Raw genomic sequence first — 16,883 nt, 5'->3', positions numbered from 1 at the left:
GATTATGATGGATTCCTGTTTCACATTGAGCTCTTTTATCCATTTTGAGTTTATTTTTATGTACAGTGTAAGAGAATGGTCGAGTTTCATTCTTCTACATATAGCTGTCCAGTTTTCCCAGCACCATTTATTGAAGAGACTGTCCTTTTTCCACTGTATATTTTTTTCCTGCTTTGTCGAAGATTATTTGCCCATAGAGTTGAGGGTCCATATCTGGGCTCTCTACTCTGTTCCACTGGTCTATGTGTCCGTTTTTATGCCAGTGCCATGCTGTCTTGGTGATCACAGCTTTGTAGTAAAGCTTGAAATCAGGTAACGTGATGCCTCCAGTTTTATTTTTGTTTTTCAACATTTCCTTAGCAATTCAGGGTCTCTTCTGGTTCCATACAAATTTTTGGATTATTTGCTCCAGCTCTTTGAAGAATACCAGTGGAATTTTGATCGGAATCAAACTACTAGAACTCATACAGCATTTCAGCAACGTGGCAGGATACAAAATCAATGTACAGAAATCAGTGGCTTTCTTATACACTAACAATGAAAATACAGAAAGGGAAATTAGAGAATCTATTCCATTTACTATAGCACCAAGAACCATAAAATACCTGGGAATAAACCTAACCAAAGAGGTAAAGGATCTGTATTTGAGGAACTACAGAACACTCATGAAAGAAATTGAAGAAGACACAAAAAGATGGAAGACCATTCCATGCTCTTGGATCAGAAGAATAAACATTGTTAAAATGTCGATACTGCCTAGAGCAATCTATACTTTTAATGCCATTCCAATCAAAATTCCATGTTCTCTTTTTTTAAGCGGAAATGCATGTGGATCCAAATCCACCATAAGACATCTGATTAAGAGGGTCTGTGGGAAGTTTTCAGAGATTTGCTTCTCAGCCTTGGTTAGGAATCTCTGCTCTCAAAGGATCCACACTCTGAGCAGTATTGGATATTAAATTATTTCCCTCAGATACTTCTAGTTCTACATTTAATCATAAACTGCTTCCTTCTGAGGGGGAAGTTTCCTCTGAGTTTGGACAGAGGGATTAGAGAAAGCTGAGTTGCTCGGAATGAAGAGCAGGGAGAATTGGAGACCCTGGTTGCCAAAAAGAGGGGTGTGGGAGGGAGAAGGATTAAGCCAGTGAGGTCACGTGAGGCCTGAGGCTTTGAGGGGTGACCAAAGAACTGTTCAGATCAGGAGTGTCCAATCTTTGATTTGAAACAGTTTGTGTTTCTGTAATGTACAGGCCTTGCCACCATCTCCCCAGGCCCTCAGGAATACCCCCTGTATGCAAAAATGTCTCACGTGATTTGTGAGTGGCCAATGCTTTGATTGTGTAAAAACTGAGAAACAATTCTCATACATATGGAAAATCATACAGATTTGTGATGGTATGTGTATTTTTGTTCTTTAACTTTCATTATCTGTTTCCTTATGTTTTAACTGTGTCTCATAACAAACCTACAACTGGATTTTTAATTTTAAATCTCATATGACAACATTGTTTGAAACTGGAGAGCTCTATTAACCTTTATAGTGATTACTGATATACTAAGATATATTCCTACTATTTTATTGTTTTCCTTTTTAACTTGCTCTTTTTAATTTGTTAAAACAGTCTCTCTTCTTTTTTGTTTTGTAAAAAAGTTGTGATAAAATACACATAACGTGAAATTTTACCATCAGTTACTTTAAGTGTACAGTTCAAGTGTTAAGTATATTCACATCATCATGAGACCAATCTCCAGAACTCTTAGCTTGCAGAACTGAAACTCTATATCCATTAAACAACAACCTCCTACTTTCCCCTCCACCTAGCCCCTGGCAACCACCATTCCACTTTCTGTCTCTGTCAATTCACTTCTCTAGGTACCTTGTGTATGTGGAATCCTTTTGTGATTGGCTTATTTCACTTAGCGTAGTGTCCAACAATCTCCATCCTTGCCTTTTTATCTTTTTCTTTCTAAGATTTTCTTCTCAACTTGTTTGCAAGTTATACACTCTGTGTCTACTTCTTAGCAAGTTATTTTAACATGCCTACACTAGTTTAAATTTAATCAACATTTTAATCCTACTTAATTAGACAATCTGAGGATCTAAGAATGCTTTAATCCTTCTCCCTGATATCTAGTATTTTACTCTCTAGCCTACCTGTCACACCTCAAATTGAGCATTATTATTGTTACTGTTATTGTTACTAACTTTTAAGTCAGTGTTTGTTTAGTTTTACCCACATAGTAACTTATTTTTTATGTTTGTAAGTGTTAAATTAGAGTAGACATTTACACCAGTGTGGAACATGCTTAGCATCGTATGTTCCAAAACACCAGGACAAAAGTTTACCCATCACTAAAAACCAATTACCTCCCTCCTAAGATGTCACACTGGCAGGTAACTAGATTAATAAATCTAATCCAAATGAATAACTCCTGTACTATGCAATTTCTGTTTTAGAAATGCATGGGAGAATGATTCAGCTAAATAGCAGATGTTATATGATTTAAGATCATCAGTATTTTTAAAACTGGATATTACTGTGCACAGGTAGAAAATACTGAGTGACAAAAGATCTTTAAAACTGTGCATGAAATTCCTTTCTTGTTTACCAAAAAAAAAAAAAAAAAAAGATCCTGGAAAATCTGTTTGTTGATAATTCTCTCCCTGTGTGTTTTAGTAAGTGGTGATGCTCCCATTCAAGGAATCCATTAGCCTAATTTTCTAATGGAGGAAGATGTAAAAGATACTCACCACTTTCCATGGAACAGGCATCTATCAACTTAAAACCAAAATTAATAGTAATATAGGAAATTCAGAAACAATAAGATTTTTGCCTTATGTTTCATGGACGGTGCTGCTGTTCCAACCTTGTAAAGCAAACCTGCTGCTTTCCAAATCCCCCAAAATTAATATACTCCCCTATCTTACCATACAAACCAGTGCCCTTTGGTTTCTTTAGAAAAAGGAAGGGCTAAAGGGCTGTTGATCATGAAAGAACAGTTTTAATTTGGGACCTTCTACACACAAAAATCATGCTGAGTGGCCACTTATTTTACAGAGCAATTTAAATATTATGCAGTAGCCAAATTATCTTGGTCCATCCACCCTTTGGAGGGGAAAAACTCACTTGGTAAGATGTGTATCAATAATAAGTAGCTTAAACTATCACCAACAAAGTATCTAGTTTAGTTTTTAAAATGGAAAGTCACACATTTTTGAAAGTAAATATAGTTGAAGCTGTGAATCAATTATAATTTTGAACTTAATGAACTATGCAGGAGCAAGGGTTAATAAACCAATGTGCTTTGCATTTGTCTGAGTAATGATATTTCTGTATATAAAGATTTAGCACATATAAAAGCTATTATGAGAAGTGAAATACAATTTTCCCCAGCAATGAAAATATTAAAACTAAGTTAAAATACTAAAGTAGTATTTCACACAGCATAAAAATGGACAAATCAAAGTTTACATGACCCAACTGACCATGTATGAAAATGCAAAGCGGGTATTAAAATTGATATTATGTCCAATATTTAAAACTAGTTTGTAATTGGGAGAACATCTAAATCCTTATGTAACAAGTGAAACAAAGGCTTTAAATTGGTAGACACTATTCACACATGTATCTCAAGTTTGGAAATGCATATTTCCAAGCAGCAATACAAAAGTATTCATGAAGAATGCGTAATCTCTGAAAATTATGAAAACATCGCTGCTACCAATACATGTCTAAATGCAAACTGACTACCATATTGTTACTTCTGTGTAGTGAGAGAAGGTTCATTTTCAAAGCACATAAAATTCAGTCTTTAGGTGTGAATGGTATGAATGACAGTCCTTTTTTTTTTTCTTTTTTAAATCTTAAGTTGTTTGGGATCCTTAAGCATGCAAAACCTCAGATGGGAGGGTCCACAGAAGAACCAAGATTGTCTTATGGCATCCAGTTAAGGCAGAACTGGGAATGCCTCAGGATCAACTATGCCAGGAGTAGAAGCACTTGAGTTGTCACGTCTGTTGCCATGGTTTGACATTTTGATGTCCACCATGCCCAAGGCCATATTATCCTCTCCTGCCACCATATCCTTAGTGGCCAAAGTCTCCAAAACTTATCTGCAGCTGAGATATTGTGTCATTAGCTGGCTTCCGGAAATGATGGTCCATAACCCAATCAAATGATAGTCCAAGAACAAATCCCTTCTTCCACTGCCCTTCCGTATCTTCATTTAGTTTTCAGATATTAAATTCTACTTTTGCCCAGTTCTTATTCTGAATAGCTTTCCTCTCTTCCAAAGTCATTTCTTTTGGACCCTCTTCCCTTATTTCTTCAACATCATTCTCCATATCGTCAGTGTCTGCAACTGGATATTCTTCACCTTCTGGTGTTTCCTCAGTCACACTTGATTGATCCAAGTTACTGCAATTATAACATACTTGTCTGAATTGTATTTTGGGGACTCTGTTAACTCATCATGACAGTTCTCCAGTTGTGAGATCTGCTACCTCCACATTTGTCCTCGTGCTTCAGGACACTATAATGTCACTTCCATGATGCCTTTCAAATTCATGTTTGTCACCAGAATGAAATCTATTTCCTTGGCCCATTCCATGTCCAGAGTCTCCTCAACCTCTTCCAAGACCCTACAGACTTGGATAAACCAGTCAGTAATCTGTCCACCCACTCAAAAGTCTCCTCCTTCATCCTTTTCTTCAAGTGGCTTTTTAAATCATCATCACAAGGTGGTTACCTTTCTGGTCTCCTGTTAATTATTTTCCCTTCATGCTGCAGCTGTTGATTAGGTCTTCTTTGAACACCTCTTATTCTTTCTTTCTTAAACGCCATGGGCAGTTACATTTCCTCTTTCTTGTCAGCCACACTAACGTTGGGGGGGGCAGCAGGCAGTGGGTTCTTATGGTCTTTCTGGGACTCTTTAGGCAGCTGTTTGCCTTCTGCAGTGGAGTTGGTCTGGACTGTGGCTTGAGCTGCCCTCTTGGCCCCAGGGCCCCCCAAACCATTTCCACTGGTTTATTTTTTCTTGTTCTCTGCTGCTTCAATACCTCAGAGGGGTCCGAGTCATTGTCAGATTACCAGTCGAATCAGTTGGTCACCACACAGCTGAAGCTTTCTTGTAATTGCCGAAGCATGATGGTAGCTCCGTGGCCCATTCCTCCACAGATTGCAGGTGGCAGTGCTGAGCCAGGAGCACCTGCCTGAGCTCTTCCCACAAGACGGCTGGGGCCCACATTAACATATTTTTACTCGGCATCCTTTTATGTGTCTCAGACTTTCCATCTGGGAAAATTTTTCTTCAGCTTCAGGTATATTTTTAGTCAGGATCTTTTGTTGATACTTTTCTTAGTTATTGTCTTAATCGTCTATATTTCACTCTTGTTCTTAAGGATATATTTGTTAACTTGGAATTTTAGGTTTACCTTTTTCCCCCTCTCTTGTCCCATTGGACATTTTATTCTGTTCCTTTCTGGATTATTTTTTGCTGTTAAAGTGTCAGCCATCCATCAGAAAGGATGAATACCCAACTTTTGTATCAACATGGATGGGACTGGAAGGGATTATGCTGAGTGAAATAAGTCAAGCAGAGAGAGTCAATTATCATATGGTTTCACTTATTTGTGGAGCATAAAAAATAACACAGTGGATATGGGGAGATGAAGATGAAAAGGGAGTTGAGGGGAATTGGAGGGGGAGATGAATCATGAGAGACTATGGACTCTGAAAAACAATCTGAGGGTTTTGAAGGGGCGGAGGGTGGGAAGTTGGGTGAGTCTGGTGGTGGGTATTATGGAGGGCATGTATTGCATGGAGCACTGTGTGTGGTGCCTAAACAATGAATTCTGGTACACTAAAAAGAAATTTTAAAAAATTAAAAGTTAAAAAAAAGTGTCAGCCATCAATTAAATTACCTTGCATTGGTACATGATTTGTCTTTTCTCCGTAGAAGCTTTTAGAATGTAGTCACTTTTGGTATTCTGAATTTTTTTATTAAAATTTTTTCCTTTCTTTGGATTTATTGAGATTCTTGGACTTGAAGATTAATCTTTTCTAACAATTCTGGGAATTTCTCCACTATTATCATATACTTTGAATGTTCTTTTCTTTCTTTCTTTTTTTTTTTTTTTTGGTTTTAAAGATTTTATTTATTTACTTGACAGACAAATCACAAGGAGGCAGAGAGAGAGGGGAAAGCAGGCCCCCTGCTGAGCAGAGAGCCCGATGCGGGCCTTGATCCCAGGACCCTGAGATCATGATCCGAGCCAAAGGCAGAGGCACCAACCCACTGAGCCACCCAGGCGCCCCTGAATGTTCTTTTCTTAATTCTATTATTTCCTTATGAAACTTCAATTTGAACTTATGTTAATTGGGCTTAATCTATCTTCCATGTCGCCTAACTTGTCTTACTAATTTTGTATCCTGGGCTGCACTTTGGTCTAATTTCCTTATATTTATCTTCTAGTTTTAAATTTTTTCTCTTCATATATGTCTAATCTGCTGCTTTATTTCTGTATTGCGTTTCTAATTATAGTTACTAAATATTTTATCTTTTAGATATTCTTTTTGATTCATTTTAAAATTTGCAAAGAACATTGTTTATAGTCTCTTGTTCCCTCATATTTTTAAGCTTCTTTATTAATACCTAACTTTTCTGTAAGATAATTCTAGAAACTAAAATTTTTATGTTGTCTATTACTTTGACTCGTTCTCACTCATGATGACTTACTTCCTTGTGTGTTTTGTGATTTTGATTGTGGACTGCTAAGTCTTTTTTTTTTTTAAATTTTTATTTATTTATTTTTAAAAGATTTTGTTTATTTATTTGCCAGAGAGAGAGAGAGAGCGCACAGGAAGCCAGAATGGCAGGCAGAGGCAGAGGGAGAAGCAGGCTCCCTGCCGAGCAAGGAGCCCGATGCGGTACTCCATCCCAAGATGCTGGGATCATGACCTGAGCCGAAGGCAGCTGCTTAACCAACTGAGCCACCCAGGCATCCCTGCTATTAAAACATTATTGTGGGAATTTTTTACAGTCCTGGATCACAGTGCAACTTCTTCAGAAAGGATTTGTGTTTACTTCTGCCAGTCTCCTTCTATACGCAGATTTTATTTCTTGTTCACCTTGCATTATGGACATAAACCCTTTGATGCTCCTACCTTACACAGTGGACTACTCTTAGATATCCCACTTTAGATGGGCCCTAGGCTTTCTGGCCTGACCCACACCCCGTGAAGACATGTATTGGAAACATAAGGTCCCTAAGGCTTGTCAGAGATCCTTTAGAGAAAAGGTGGTTCCAATACTTTTCCATTCAAGGGTCTCTGTTTTGTCTATTTGTAGAGTCCTTAGAGCTTTTTAAACATTTTAATTTTCCATATTTTATTTATTTGTTTATTAATTAAAAGACTTTGTCAGAGAGTGAGCGTGCATGTGTATGCGCTCAGGCAGCGGGGAGTGGCAGGCAGAGGAAGGGCGGAGGAAGAAGCAGGCTTCCTGCTAGGCAAGGGGCCCAATGTGGGATTTGATCACAGGACCCTGGCAATATGACCTGAGCCGAAGGCAGCCACTTAACTGACTGAGCCACCCAGGCATCCCTTATTTTATTTGTTTTCCCCTTATTTTATTTTTTTTAAGAGAGAGAGTGAGAGTGGGGGAGAATCAGGAAGACAGAATCTTAAGCAGGCTCTGTGCTCAGTGTGGAGCCTGATGTGGGGCTCAGTCTCATGACCCTGAGATCATGACTCAAGCTGTGCTCAAGAGTTTGTTGCTTAACTGACTGAGACACCAAGGTGCTCCTAATTTTTCATCTCTTACCATTTTATCTGGTATATTAGTTGTTTCAACTGCACAAAATTTTCAAGGTATCTAACTCTCTATACTGTTGGAAATGTTGCTCCAGGGTCTTTAAGCTCACATTTTCTAATACAAAAGCCATTATCCCGTATTCTGTTCTTTGTTAGCATTTGAATTTTGAGATGTATGTGTGTGTAGTATATGTAAATATATATATATATATATATATATATATATATATGTATATGTACATATATATATGTATAGGGAAAAAAGTGATTATATATATGTGTATATATATATATATATAAAGTGATTTTATATATATAAAATCACTTTTTTTCCCTATACTGACTCCTGACTCTAGGAAGAGCCTGTAAGCCTCTAATTAACAGTCTTGTGAACAAGTTTTTTCTCCCGAGATAACATTTATTTACACAAAAACTTAATGAAAGGAGTATAGCAATTAAAAACTTTTCCTTGTGATAAAACTGTAGGTTGAGAATAGTCTTTAAACCTAAGATTAAATATAAATTTAAATTTGTGCTTAGGAAAAAGGATATGGTCCTCAAACTTATACTTGGTGTTATATCTTATAACCTTCTTTTTCTATTTCTGTAACCATAAAAATGTTTCTTGGTAGTATTTGTTAAACTATCTTGTGGACATGTAGACTTCAACATTTGAATGTTGTCTTCCATATCAAGTAACTATAACTCTCCAAGCCTTGCTAATTAATTGTCGTGTAAACATTATGTGTGAAATTCCAGTCTTTAACAGTTCTAATGTTTTTAAATTTCTTTCTTTGCTTATGTTACCAGGCTCGCTTTTCCTGCTTCTTCGCCCTTTGGCCACAGGATTATTAATAAAATCCCAGACTCTAACAGATGATTTGTCTTAAACTAAACTAAGTGTTAGAAAGATTTTTTATTTTTATTTTTTTCTGTGCAGCCCACAAGTTCAATGTCGGTTCTCTCAACTGAGTAAAGGAAGAAGCTGTGTCTTACTCTTTTCTGGGTCTCCTTAACCCTCTCCCCCACTAAGTCCTTTATAATTTAGTAGGAACTTAGGTTATATATGTATACTGAATAGAACAGAAGCATAAGGAAAAAAAACTATCAAAATCTAAGTTTTTGAACAGAGATTAAATCTGTTATTGAGGCTACCTGGCTTTCTTTAGGGTGAGAGATATCTTATTTTTATTTTTTTTTAATTTATTTTTTATTTTCAGCATAACAGTATTCATTATTTTTCACCACACCCAGTGCTCCATGCAATTCGTGCCCTTTATAATACCCACCACCTAGTACCCCAACCTCCCACCCCCCAAGGGTGAGAGATATCTGAGTGGGGTTCTATGGGGGCAAATTTGGTGTTTAGATACTAAGGGATCATAAAGTGACCTCCTGACTCTCATACCATCTCTCTGACTCTCTCTCCTTTAGGACACTTGGCTGTAGACAGCTACAGCCTGTAGGGGAGCAGATTGTGGATAATGGGACAGGGCCACTGCAGGGGGCTAGGATTGAGGTTGGCCCCATGCTTGTCATCCCTGTATGATGGGTTTGTGGTCCTGGAGAGGCTACAAGCCTGAGACTCTGCCACCTCCCATCCTGTTCAGCCAGGCACAGTGCTTTGTTCTCTCCAATTAACTGTGCATAACAACAAGGAGTGAAACCAAGTGATTTAAGCAATAATTTATCATATTCAGTTCACCATTAACAGCCATCTAGTGTTTCCTTTGCCCTTTTAAATGAGTCTTTGTTCTGGTGCTCAGCTCTTCTGTGTATTTCATAAGCTTTTAGTGAGCCTTTCCCTCCCTCTCTCTCCCTCTCTCCTCCCCTCCTCCTGCTTTCCTCGAGCTCTGAAGCACAAGTGTCTTTCTGGAAGCAGCTGAGCCGTCTCTCATCTAGCTTCCTTCATTCCTTTTAATAGGGAACTTGAATGTTAATTTATGATCATGAACTCCAGGCTGGGTGCTGCTTGATGCAAGGGAAGAGGACACAGTCTTTGCCCTGGACCAGCCTGCAACCTAAATGGGGTGATGAGGCTCATCGAACATGAAATGAAATGGGCAGAGGAGGAAGTAGGGGACAGTCGATGTCACCAAAGTAAGACCTTGCTGTGAGAAAAGCTCCCTAGAGGAGAGGCTTCAGCTGAGTTCTAAATGTTGGTGTGGATTCAGGAAGGACATAAGGGATAGGCCAATCCGTGAAGGGTCCTAGCAGGAGCATGGTGTGGATTTGGGCACGAGCCTCCAAATAACTTGAGAGTAGGCCAGCATCACCCAGGGTGGCCATTTGTCTGCCTGCTTTTGCTTTGTCTCCTCTTTGGGATCACCAGGTCTGTGAGCCTCCCTTTCTTAGCCTCATGGTGTTTAGGGTATGGGGAGCCCAAGCTTACAGAAGAAGTCAGGTAGTGGCCCCAGGGAAACTTTATGTTTTCTGGGTCTTATTTACTTTCACGTCTCTTTTCTGCTGGGTTTCCTCTCTCTCTTTCTTTCTCTCTCTCTCGCTCTATGTATGAGTGATTATGAATGCATACCTGGGCTCCCAGGGATTCTCATCAGACACTTGTGCTCTGAATTTGGGCCTGGGGTGGTAATAAGAAATTTGGGGTAACAGGGCTGTAGCTTTGAGTCACTGAGACTGTGAGACCCTCGGACCCCACAGGGACCCTGGTAGCAGCTTTGTCTTCTGTTGAGATCTGTTGGGCTCCCTGACAGTAGAAGATGTGTCTAAGGGTGTGGAGGTAGGGAAGCCTAGGCCTTCAGAGGACCTGAAGGAGACCCATACGGGCTTTTCTCTTGAGCAAGGTACCAGGGCTCTGGGACTTCACTGAAGGTCCCATCATCAGGGTGCGCCTACTGCCGACTGACCTGACCCTGTCTAAGAAAAAAATTCATGCTGGGTGTTATGGGGGAGTGATCTCACTGGCCCTAAGGGGCTTAGATGATGACAAGTTGGACTGTTCAGGGCATAGATAATTCAAGAGTAGAGAGGAGCAGAGGGGGAAAAGCTGCAGAGGGACCCCAATGGTCTGACTCTCCAGGCATCTAGGAACCTGTATATGGTGTCTTTTAAGACTAAGCTGCCTTAAAAATAAGTTATCAAAAAATTAATTGAGATTTCTGGTATCCATTTTAATTTCTAAAATTAAATGTAAAATTGACAGCAAACAAAGTAAGACAGTATTACTTTTAGTTCCAAATTATGGCAGTCCAATGAGGTGGAGACATGCTTCTTACTAAAATTTCTTTTGCAGAGAACATACTATTTATTTGAAGGGAATACTCAGATAAATTGCTTGAGATGGCAGATGAGACCCAAGGGCATGCATTTTAAAAAAGTAGGGAATATCGTTCAAACTGTTAAACTCAAGTCATGGAAAGAAATATGCCTCATTCTTGAGAGGAAAGAGGTAGGAAATTAAAGTGAATGAAAAGAATTGAGGGCCCAGTGGGGCTGGGGAAGGCCAAGAGAGATTTCCCCAGGCCAAAAGCGAGGGACAGCAGGAGTGGGTCCAGGAGACAGCCGAGGGGCAGACAGCTAACCTCTGTGCCACAGATAAAAGGATACATTCTTCCGATAGCCACTGATGGCCACAGGCTCAAGTATTCCAGAGGTTTTGGTAAGGCCACCTTTTATGGAGGTAGCCGGAGGAGCTACTGTGCACCGGATTTCGAAGAGAGCTGAGTATCGTCATGTTTGGTTTCTGTGTGAAGCACTTATCCAAGATGCAGCTGAAGAGGAGGATCCTTCCGATACCTCCTGTGACACCCAGTCCCTCTGTTTCTGAACTTGAACCTCAGAAAACCTTGTTTCTCTTCTATACACATTGTGAATTCATTTCCAGATGGCTTTACATTTGCTCCAGAAATACCAACATACATTTTCTGCTCAGTCAGGAAAAAGCACAGAAAAAGCTGAAATGACAAAACAACTAGGGCATCATGAGGCAAACCTTTCCGAATTCTTCAAAACACACTCAGCTGCAGCCCCAAGACCACCTTTCAGCCTCTAGGGTATTAAGAGCTACTGGAGAGGAGAGTTGAGGAGGGGGGCTGGAATGGGTGGTCAGGCAAGGCAGCTTCAAAGGTCAGATGTATTTCTTCCTGTCCCTACAGCTCAACTCTCTTCCTCTCTGTGTTCTCTGAGGAGTGAACGCACAGAGGTCTAATGTCAGGCAGGCCCCTGAGTGCTCAGAGCCTAGACCTGTTCCTCTTGTTTACGTGTTGGGAGTGCTGTCCCTTTAAGATTTTTTTTTCCTTGCCTTTTTCCCTTCCCTTCCTCCTCACCAAGGGCAAACGGAGAAGAATGAAGCCAGGGTAAATTGAGAAAATATTTGAAGCCTATTAAGTGTGGCTACAAGTTTATTGTGATTCTTAAGTTAATTATATCCTTTTTGACTTCCAGCCAGTCCCTTCACTGGGCTTGCATATAGACTTGGCCACCTATCCCAGCCTCAGGCTGGCGGCATGCCTGTCTGCCTGCCTAGTTCTCTGCCTCCCTCCCTTCCTTCCTCCACCTAGTCCCCTCTCCCTCCTATGCAGACAAGTTAGCAATCCACTGTAGCTTAAATACGGGAGGGGCTGTGGTGGATATCAAGAATTTGGAACGTGGGTACTTGTGTCTGTGGGGGTAGGGTGGTAAGGGCACTGTAGTTAGCAGTCAGCCATGTGTGTGAACACTGACTCTTACCACAACCACCTACATTTATTTTAGCTTGTGCTTTACAGTTCACAAAGTGGTGTAATCCCCCGATCATTTAAACCTCATGAATGCTGTGGACAGTAGGTGTTATCAGTGCCATTTCTGGAAGAAGAAACCAAGATTTAGAGACATTTTAAAAAGAGAGCTCATGGCTTTTAGGTGGCACAACAACGTAAGATTGGTGTCTGGGTCTTTTTGGTTTCCAAAGATCCATAAAGTTGTATCTTTGTTTAATATTTAAGAGTGTACAAAGAGAAGTTCATACAAATTGCCTCATTTAATTCTTAAAACATTGTGATGTTGGTGCCGTTCCCATTTGGGGGTTCTTTAGGAGCTGCTTCTCCTGGATCCATTCTCAGCTTGGCAGTGAGAGCTGCCTGACCTCCAGCTCCCTGACCTCTGTTGATGGTTCAGAGTCAGGTGCTGGAGCCAAGTGGGATGATTCAGGTCTTCCTCAGGGATTTTTGTGTCCCAGAATAAAAGGGCTTTGCATTTAAACACATAGGTCCACTAGGACCACAGAAAGCTAGTGTATAGTAGAAAAGTGGAGCGTTAGAGGCTGAGGAATAGCAGTAGAAACAGGAGATGAAGAGAGATGGAGCTTTCTGAGTTTCCTATAGGTCTTCAGTTTTTGGTTCTATCCATGAGGGTTCACAGCATTTCTTCCTTGGATTCTATGTGACACCTGTGATCCTTGTCAATAAAGTCTCTTTTCTGCTTATATTGCATACTGTGCTTAGGATTTTGTTACTTGCAACTAAAAGACTCCTCAATACCACATACCAGAAATACACATCACATCAGCATACATATCAGAAAGTAGAAGCACAGTGAACTAAATACTAAATGCAGGAGCCAGAAATGAATTGTGGAAGTTAGAAGATGAAGCAGTCTTCACTCTTGTGTTGCAAGAGACCTCAGGAGCTGGACATTGAAACCTTTGTCCAGTCTCTACATGTATGTGCAAGCCTTTGGCTGACCCTGTGGCATTAGGTGAAGGCAGAATATACAAGAACCAGCTTTTAGGTTTCTGAGTAGAACAGCTGTTTTTGGTACCACTGCTACATTTCCTCAGATCACCTCTGACTTCAGCTAAATCAGTCACAGCCAATTAGTTCCCCTTGGTTAGTTTGCTCCCCCCAAATTTTCCCACAAATGTTCCATCCACTTTCACTGCCACACCTGCTGTGGTGCATGTCACTACCCTCAGCATTATCCATGAACATTGTTTACTTGCATGGATGTCTTATTGTCAGTGAGATACCAATGGGGTGCACATCAGGGAAACAGAAGATTTTGGTGGTTATATGTTATCAGAAGCTTAAGATTTTGCCAGTGCCAGGCCTGTGACTCAATACAAGTTCAAGTTCAAACTCAGTGGTTTTCAAATGGTATGCAAGGCCATGCAAAATTTCCTTTTCCCTAGTGTCCCTCTCCTTGTCACCTCTCCATCCTCATAGAACCACTTGAGATTCTCTACACATGTCTTGTCCTTCCAGGCCTGTGTATCCTTGTTCCGGCTTTTCCTGGAAAGTCCATCCCTACTTTCTCTGCATATTGAGTTCTTATTCATTGTCTCAGCTCAAATCCTACCTCTTCTTGGAAGCTTTCCCAAAATGAGTTGCTCCCGGATTCCTTCTGTGGAGACCTCTTTTTGCATCTTGCTTGCAGCTTCTTGATGTTGTCTTTCTTGTTTATAGTTCTTTGTACATTTTTCTTTCTCATGCAGCAGATGGCATGCTCTTAAGGACTCAGGTCTTGTTTTCGTATTTTCAGATATTCAGAATAGTGGAGGTTCAATGTCATCTTTGCTAAATAAACAGATGGATGGATGGCTGCAGTTAAAGCTGATGATTCTGACTTGGCCACTGATGGTGGCCAAGAGAGGTGACAATGCTGAATGGGTCCAAGAAAGCAAATGTGGGGCATCCTGACCCTGTGCTGATATTAGCACCTTCTTACTATGAAAACTCAACACAGGGATTCTGCTCCAGCTTTCTTTTTTCTTTTTTTAAATTAACAAATAATGTATTATTTGCTTCAGGGGTACAGGTCTGTGAATCATCAGTCTTACACAATTCATAGCACTCACCATAGTGCATACCCTCCCCAGTGTCCATCACCCAGCCACCTTATCCCTCCCATTCCCCTCCCTTCCAGCAACCTCAGTTTGATTCCTGAGATTAAGAGTCTCTTATGGCTCCCTGGTCCCATATTGTTTCATTTCTCCCTCTCTTCCTCCACCACCCAAGCCGGGCTTCTCAAATTCCTCATATCAGTGAGATCTTACAGTACTGGTCTTTCTCTGATTGACTTATTTTGCTTATCTGCTCCAGCTTTCAAATGCATATTTGCCTTCCCCAAGTTCTCCAGGGAAGGAGTGAGTCTGGGGAAAGTCCTGAATGCAAACCCCGCACTGTTCGGCTGGCCTGTGTTTGTATGTTACTCTTTAGAAGCCCTTACATTTGGAATCATTTGCATTTACCTTGAAGATGAAGCTAGGATGTTCTCTGAAACTTCAGAGTGGGAAGTCAGAAAATGACTTAATAGCTTAGGAAAATAATATTTGCAAAGAGTTTATATTTAAAAAGGCCAGGACCTTTTAAGATAATGGATTTAGAGGCCTCCTTTACCTCTTGCCACACGTTTTTATCCATATAAAAATGCTTATTTATTAACTCTAAGTACTTCTCCTCTTCTTTGGCCTTCTGTTATTCTGAGAATCACTCTGAAATCAGAGAGGGTTAGAATTTCTGATCATCACTGCTTTAAAAAGTGAGGGCATATACATTGTGCCAAGCCTGGTACTAATCCCATGTCTGTGATTTCAGTTTTTCTGTGTGGGATCTAGGTGTTGAGTCAGTTGGGGGATAAAAACAACCAGGCCTTTCCCTCTTAAAAAGGAAGATACTTACATCCAGTGTTTGCAGTATAGCTATCATCACATTTGCTTCTTAAGACTAAGGAGGTTTGAAAGAATTATCCCATTTTATACAAAGAAAATTAAGACTCAGAGAAATTCAGTGCTTTATCCAATACCATGCAGCTTTACTGGTAGAGCTGGGATTTATGCCCAGTTCTTTTGACAAGTGTTCAGTGGCACTTCTGGCAGGACCCAAATCTGCCTGTAATTCTACTCCAACATTCCTTTAAACACCTACTTCCTACCTCCTGCCCCCATGTAAACACCCATCTTGAATTGTTTATCCCTGTTGGCTGTCAGCTAGCCTTTGGAAGGTGACAGTGGCTGAAAATAGCTTATGGTGTGACACTTTACAAAGAGATCCAAGTTGTCCTTGAGAATTAGTAAAACAAAAAGCTAACTCGGGGGAGTTTGGGGTTTGAGGACAGATACATTTCTGGAGTTGCTTTGGAGGCCAAGGGATTTTCTTGGTGTCCTTTATGACAACCACATAGGCAAGCATGTGTTTTCATAAGTGGGGACCCCAAGTGTTGGTGGCAAAGAAAAAAGAAAGAAGGAGCAGCTGACTGGGTACCTTATGAACAATTTCACATTGTGGGCCTTAGTAAGTCCTGGGGGGCAAAACCCCAGAGTGCCTGGTTTAGATGGCCTGCAGGCTACACTGCTTGGAGAAGCCCAGCATGGCTTTTCAGATGGACTCTTCGCAGTTCTCTCACCCACTTGGATGAGGTCAAAGAAAAGAAACAACCTGTTTCTTTATTAATGATGCTTTCTGCAGAGTTAGATTAAGCGCTGATTAAAGGCAGATGCTTCCAAAGTATAAATGTAAGTACCATCTCAGTCACTTCTCCGGTTACAGGGTTTCCTACACGATTCTTTAAAATCACTTTGGCCGTGTTCCCATTTGCCTTCCTCACGCTCTCCACCCAGCTTCCGAGCCGCCCCTCCCAGAAGGCCTCCAACTGCCAGGAGCAGGAGCTCAGACTCTGAGAGACTTGCGTGGAGAGCTTTGAGAGGTACCACTGGGGCTGCTGTCTGGAGCCACCTAACCAAGGCAGGTAAGTCCTCTGGGCTGGGGCAGCCCTATTCTTCTGTGCTTTCAAGGTTAGACTTGTCACTGTGGAACTTGCTGTGTTTTTTTTCCATCAGGATGGGGTACAGGCCTTTTGTAATCATTTCCTGCTCAAATCAGAGTCAGGAACCAGGTACAAGATGCATGGCTCAGGTTACCGGGTCCATGGAGGTGTTTCTCCTCCTTTCAAGTGCTCTGAGAAGGCCTGAGGCCATGGGGACAGGAGACAGCTACCCGCCTAGTAAGTGCTTACAACACTGGCCTTCGTGTCAGGAATTGGGTTTTTCTAGAGAAGATATGTTCAAGTCTTATATCCTGAGACTATCATGCAAATCTTCCAAATAGTTTCTGAGTTCTTTGTGCCCAATTAATT

The 16,883-nt window shown here is 40.7% G+C and overlaps 1 protein-coding gene and 1 pseudogene across 2 annotated transcripts in view; one reads left to right on the top strand and one right to left on the bottom strand.

The window, feature by feature from the left end:
- Nucleotides 1-4,087: 4,087 nt before the first annotated feature.
- On the bottom strand, nt 4,088-5,146 carry LOC309861566 (SERPINE1 mRNA-binding protein 1 pseudogene; annotated as a pseudogene). Its single transcript has one exon. The product of its transcript is annotated as an SERPINE1 mRNA-binding protein 1 pseudogene (transcript).
- Nucleotides 4,712-16,883, top strand: part of SCN11A (sodium voltage-gated channel alpha subunit 11) — a 103,644-nt gene continuing 91,472 nt past the window's right edge. Inside the window, exons 1-2 of the mRNA XM_082746047.1 lie at nt 4,712-4,741; nt 16,298-16,496. The gene's annotated coding sequence lies outside the window, so the exon portion shown is untranslated. The remainder of the gene's footprint in view (nt 4,742-16,297; nt 16,497-16,883) is intronic.

Source organism: Mustela nivalis (assembly GCF_964662115.1).
Source record: "Mustela nivalis genome assembly, chromosome: 1".
Taxonomy (NCBI): Eukaryota; Metazoa; Chordata; class Mammalia; order Carnivora; family Mustelidae; genus Mustela; species Mustela nivalis.
Note: the sequence above shows the minus strand (reverse complement) of the source record. Positions and strands in the feature narration are given on the sequence as shown.